At 52.6% G+C, this 6583-nt stretch overlaps 1 pseudogene; it reads right to left on the minus strand.

Moving 5' to 3' along the window:
- Nucleotides 1-2756: 2756 nt before the first annotated feature.
- On the minus strand, nt 2757-6316 carry LOC133768050 (small ribosomal subunit protein eS4, X isoform-like; annotated as a pseudogene).
- Nucleotides 6317-6583: the final 267 nt, after the last annotated feature.

The following is a 6583-nucleotide window of genomic DNA, read 5'->3' on the forward strand; positions in this document are numbered from 1 at the left end:
CTGAGGTACCTGCTGTGCCCCTGGCATCAGAACCCACAGGCCTGGTCCTGCCTCCGAGCCTGCTTCCCGGGGAGGGCCCGCTCTCACTCACCTGCCCACCTTCTCGCCAGGTGCGGGGGCCCCAGGTTTCTGTGCTCAGCGTTCCTGCCCGCCTACCACACGGCCTGGCGTTTACCTGTTTACTCGTCTGTCTTTCCCTCTTCCCCTCGAAGACAGGGACACCTCATTCACATGTGCAGCACTCAGCACAGAACGCGCAGCACAACCAGTAACACTGTGCTGAATAATTTCCAAGATCCTTTCCAGCTCTCAAATGCCACAATTCAGGGACAAGAACAAGATTTTTTTTTTTTTTTCATTGAGGATGTCATATGCCTACCTCATTAGAACTTCATATCTAAGGTTTCCTTAAATATCCTGGGGGCAGCAGACAGCACCTGCCGATGTCAGAACCCCTCTGCTTTATGGGAGTTAAGTAAACACGAACTGCTTTTTCCCTTCCTCCATGATCTGTATCTTTAATTTGTGCTGTACTCAAAGCAGGAAAAAGATTCCCAAAGGTGTCAAACTACCTCTGGCCACAAAAGGGCAGCAGGGAGAGCCGGCTTGTGTTAAAACCGTCCTGGCCACCAGATGGACCCCAAATACCAGTTTAAAGTAGGCCAGGTCTTAATTTGGATCAAGTTCGCTCGGCTACTCCTTTTCCTTTATTAAACCCTGTCCCTGAAAAGTGGAGTCTCCCCATGCTGACCGACAGACACCTGCCAGTTGTCTAGCGCTCTCCATATTTTGCTTCAGAAGAGGAAACATAGCAGGGAGGAGGAGCAACTCCAAAAACTTTTTAAAAATCAGTGAGAGAGGCCGGCGCCGCGGCTCACTAGGCTAATTCTCCGCCTTGCGGCGCTGGCACACCAGGTTCTAGTCCCAGTAGGGGCACCGGTTTCTGTCCCGGTTGCCCCTCCTCCAGGCCAGCTCTCTGCTATGGCCCGGGAAGGCAGTGGAGGATGGCCCAAGTGCTTGGGCCCTGCACCCGCATGGGAGACCAGGAAAAGCACCTGGCTCCTGGCTTCAGATCAGCACGATGCGCCGGCCGCAGCGGCCATTGGAGGGTGAACCAACAGCAAAAAGGAAGACCTTTCTCTCTGTCTCTCTCTCTCACCATCCACTCCTCCTGTCAAAAAAAAAAAAAAAAAAAAAAAAAAAAAAATCAGTGAGAGAGATTCTCTTCAAGCCCAACCAAAAGGACCAGAAATTTGAATGTTGACTAATGATCTAAGCAGTTCCACGGGGTTCTTGTTCATCTTTTTAGGTGTGTTGATGGTGTTTGTTAAGAAGAGAACAAATATACATAAAAGCCAAACAAGAGGCACGCATTCAGCCTCGTGGTTCATACACCTGCCTCCCACGTCTGAGCGCCTGGGCTCGTTTCCCGACTCGGATTCCCGACTCTCAGCACCCTGAGAGGCAGTGGTGATGGCTCAGGTACTTGGGTCCCTGCCACCCACGTTGGAGATCTGGACTGAGTTCCTGGATCCCAGTGTTGGGGAGTGAACCAGCATGTGGGAGTCTCTCTCTCTCTCTCTCTCTCTCTCTCTCCCTTTCAAATAAATTAAATAAATAAATAGCAAAACAAAATGAAAGCCCTCCCAAAAAATGCAAGGAGACCACGAATCCCAACCATGACCAACCAGTTATGTTCCTGGAAGGCAGGCTCTGTCATCATGGCTCAAACAACTGAAATCTTTGTGAACGGAAGCAGCTCCCTGTAGGAGACAGTCTGGGGCGGGGGGCTGGGCGGGAGGTGGGGGGGCAGATGGCAAGCAAAGCCTCCGGACCTGCTGGGCCTTGAAGACCAGCGCACAGAGAAGGGGGCTCTTCCCGATAGGCCGGGGAGCCCTCGGAGCACAACAAATCACTCACTTCAAGGAATCAATCTCCACGCCTAACGAACACCCACAGCCAAGTCCTCCTTCAGAACTAGGGGCGAAAGCTGTCCAGGGAGCCTGGGGCTATGTCGCCTGGGCAGCCCCCAGTAAAATGAAACCCACACCCTGCTCCCCTGCCGCCTGCATTTGTGCTGGCTCTAAAGCTACAGGAAAGCTGGGCCTTTTTTAACCAGAGGGCTAGAATTCCATTACCTCCAGCTCAACCAGCACAGAGAAGAGGAAGGTGGCGATCAAAATGCCTCTGGAATATTTTGTATGAGTTCTCGAGTAAAACTTGGAAACCAGAAAAAATAAAAAATAAATTAAAAAAAAAAAAAGACACCCACGCCCCAGATGAGAGTTCAACTCCTGACTCCAGCCTCCTGCTAACGGGCACCCTGGGAGACAGTGGCAGCACCTCAAGCATTTGGGTCTGTGCCACCCACATGGGCGATCCAGATTGAACGCCAGGCTGCTGGCTTCAACTTGGCCCAGCCCCGGCCGCTGCGGCATTTGGAAAGTGAACCAACAGATGAGCTGTCTCTCTTTAGCTTTCTTTCTGTGCGTCTCTTTCGGCTTCTCAAATTTAAAAGAAGTCTACGTATCAAAAAAAAAAAAAATGCAAAGATAACCAATAGGCAGGAAAAGATATTGCAAAACATTTCACCAATAGCAAGCCACAGAGCACAACGCGTAACAAAATCCTATCGTCAGTAAGAGCAAGCACTCGGACGGACAGAACTGGCGAGGGCGATGACCATGAGAGGAAGCACATTTGGCCTAAAGGCACGGAAGAAGCTGGCCGGCCTCATAGCGGTCAGAGGAAGCACTTCACGCCGGTGATATGGCAGACACGGCCGAGCAGCCCAGCGTGCTGGGGCTGTGAGTAACGCCGCCCTCAGTGAGAGCGCTCGGGAAACAGCTTCCTCTGGGAGCGGCTCTCACCGCATTGGAAAGTCTCACATCCTAGGGGCCGGCAAGTCCACACATGGACGCGAGCGTCGTCCCCAGCCACGGTGTTTGTGACAGCAAAACACCCGGAACAGCTCCAGTGCTCATTCACCAGCAGAAAATGGAGACCTAAGCTGGGGTCTATTCCAACCACTTAGTATTATCCAATAGTAAAAATGGAGGGCCGGCGCTGTGGCGGAGCGGGTGAAGCCGCGGCCTGCAGTGCCGGCATCCCATATGGGCGCCAGTTCGAGTCCCGGCTGCTCCACGTCCGATCCAGCTCTCTGCTATGGCCTGGGAAAGCAGTAGAAGATGGCCCAAAACCTTGGGCCCCTGCACCCGCGTGGGAGACACAGAGGAAGCTCCTGGCTCCTGGCTCCTGGCTCCTGGCTCCTGACTTCAGATCGGCCCAGCTCTGGCTGTTGCAGCTGCTTAGTGAACCAGTGGATGGAACATCGCTCTCTCTCGCTGTCTCTCTCTGCCTCTGCTTCTCTGTAACTCTGTCTTTCAAATAAATAAATAAATCTTTTTTTAAAAATTAATCCGTTCAAAAACACTATCAACATGGAGGAATCCCAGAAATACACTCTTGAGGAAATGATGCATGTTTTAAAAGAATGTATAAAGCCAAAGGCCATTGATGTAAAACATAATAGCATTCAGGTCACTGCGTGCACATGACGGCGCCCGGATTCAGGCTGTGGCCGCCTCTGGGCGGAGGTGCGGCCAGGGCTAGCAGAGGGGCCTTTCCCGGGTGGACCTCGTGGCCGTTTTGTGTGTACAGGACGCACGCATCCCAGGCGGTGTCTCTCTTTTTCTTCATGCTGTATTGTCTTTAATTAAGTACAAAGACTTTTCCAACATGTTGCCTAGAGGTCATTTCATCCCCTGCTCTGTATGCAGCCAGTCTCTCTCTCTCTCTCTTTTTTTTTTTTTTTTTTTTTGACAGGAAGAGTGGACAGTGAGAGAGAGAGAGACAGAGAGGAAGGTCTTCCTTTGCCGTTGGTTCACCCTCCAATGGCCGCCGCGGCTGGCGCGCTGTGGCCGGCGCACCACGCTAATCCGAAGGCAGGAGCCAGGTGCTTCTCCTGGTCTCCCATGGGGAGCAGGGCCCAAGCACTTGGGCCATCCTCCACTGCCTTCCCGGGCCATAGCAGAGAGCTGGCCTGGAAGAGGGGCAGAATCCGGCGCCCCGACCGGGACTAGAACCCGGTGTGCCAGCGCCAGAAGGTGGAGGATTAGCCTGTTGAGCCATGGCGCCGGCTCGCGCTCGCTCGCTCGCTCTCTCTCTCTCTCCCCCCAGCAGTGCTGAGGTGCGTTCCCTGTCTCCAGGAAGAGAAATCCATGGCTTGTTGCCTTTGCCAATAACGAAAATGTTGGAGAGCCAAGTGGCAAAGCTGATACACTAGCATCTTTTTTTTTTTTTCTAAAAGATTGATTGATTGATTTGGAAAGGAAGAGCTACAGAGAGAGAGAAAGAGAAACTGAGAGAGAGAAAGAGAGAGACCTTCCATCCACTGGTTCATCCCGCAAATGGCCACAACAGCCAGGGCTGGGCCAGGCTGAAGCCGGGAGCCTGGAACTCCATCTGGACCTCCCCCGTGGGTGCAGGGACCCAAGCATTTGGGCCATCTTCTGTTGCTCTTGCCGACACATTAGCAGGGAGCCAGATTGGAAGTGCTCATGGTGCTCATGGGAGATGCTGGCATTGCAGGCAGCAGCCTAACCTGCTGCACAACAACACCCACCCCTGTTGGCATCATTACATGAACGAGAGCCAGGATGTCTCTCTCTTTTGGTCATCATACCAGTTCTTCCCAGCTTGGCACCCACCGTCACCACGCACAGGTTACCAGTGTCAAACTGGATCAAACCATAATCTTGCCAGTCTCCAAGCCCATCCAAATGGTGTCACTCACCCAGATGAGGGGATCAGGACAGCGGATGGTACCAGCATCCTGGGTCACCAGATGAAGGATTCCTTTCGTGCCCACAAAGGTCTCTCCCAATTTGCGCACCTTGTCTGTGGCCACTTCAGGTGCAATACGATGAACAGCAAAGCAATCCATGGTGGTGTAGATCAGACAGAAATACCGCCCAGTCTCATCGGTGCTGACGACATCCACAAAGCCAGCAGGGTAGGGTGTAGCAGCTCGGACTTTGCCATCAATCTTAAGGAACATGCACTTTTATCTTCCTCTCAGGTCAGCACATCCTCCCAGCTCGCGGGGACTGGCGGATGGACAAGGAGCAGACACACCGGTCAAGGTATCCAGCATCCAGTGCTCCGGAGCTGCTCCTCGCTTCAGATGCTTCTTGGGCCCTGGAGCCACGGCTGCGCTAGGAATGGAAACAGCCTAAGCTGCCCGAGCAGTGTGGCTTGGGGAGCTGTTTTTATCCTTTGGTCTTGCCGTGTGTCTCAGCGCAGAGTAACATCTTTAAGAATTCACAGTGTATATCCTTTAACCTACTTCCACTCATAATGGCTCCATCTTACATATGCATTAGCACGCGTGACAGGCCACGTCGCATCTCAGTGACACAAAGGAGTCTGCAAAAAGCTGACGGAAAAACGCATATTATGGGAAAACTTTGCAAAGATTTCAGAATTTTCTACACCAAAATAAACTTATCTTTTATTTTTTTTTTACATGTATTTATTCTGGAGGAAGAGTGACACAGAGGAAGAGACAGACAGACGGAGAACTCACATGCACTGATTTACTCCCCCGATGCCTCCAACAGCCAGGCCTGGGCCCAAGGCCAGAGCCAGGAGCCCGGAACTCACTTGGTCTCCCACGTAGGCGGCAGGGGACTCAAGTACTCAAGCCATCACATGGTCTGCATTGGCAGGAAGCTGGACTCGGGAGCCAGAGGCGGGACTTGAACCCGGGCACTCTGACAGGGGGCCTGGGCCTCCAAACCAGCATCCCTTCCCTCTGCACCTTCCCATCCATCCTGGCTGCTCCACCTCCCATCATGCAAAGCAGCAGATGATGGCTCAAGTACTTGAGTCTCTGCCACCTGTGTGGGAGATCCAGATGGAGTTCCTGGCTCCTGGCTTCAGCCTAACCCAGCCCCAGCTGTTGCAGCTATTTGGAGAGTGAACCAGCAAAAGGAAAAATCTCTCTCTCTTTCTCTTTCTCTTCTTCTCTCTGCTCTCACTTTTCAAATAAACAAACCTTTTATTAAAAACACCAGTCCCTAAACTTATCTCTTAACTCCACTTTCCACAATCTTTTTCAAGTACTACCGTATTTGCTTTATTTCAAATCATTGTTCTAAAAGCCAGAAACTGAAGTTCTTTCACCCAAAAACTTGGTTTTTAGCAAACTCAAAGACTGCGCCTCTGGCCTCAGCCTCGGCACCTCGCCGGCCCTGCTCAGCTGATTTGCACTCCGCAGGCCGAAAGCTGAGCGGAGCCGAGAGGTCGGCGCCATGGCCAGGGTCAGCACTTGGCCCACACGGTGGGCACACCCAGGGGGCCGGGAAGCCTTAATCTGGGCTTGGGCTGAGCTTTGTGTTCAAGAGGCTTGTGGCTGAAAAGGAAGAGAACCAAGCTGAGCGTGGAGACAGAGGCTGTGAGTGCCCGGTGACCCTGGTTCTGAGCCTGCGAGTGGGGACAGAGCTAAGCCACCGCCACCCAGAACCTCCCCATCCACTGCCCCCAGAACCGTGTTGCCTGTGTTGACTTTATCTGGCCACTG

The sequence above is a fragment of the Lepus europaeus genome, chromosome 10 (assembly GCF_033115175.1).
Source record: "Lepus europaeus isolate LE1 chromosome 10, mLepTim1.pri, whole genome shotgun sequence".
In the NCBI taxonomy this organism is placed as follows: Eukaryota; Metazoa; Chordata; class Mammalia; order Lagomorpha; family Leporidae; genus Lepus; species Lepus europaeus.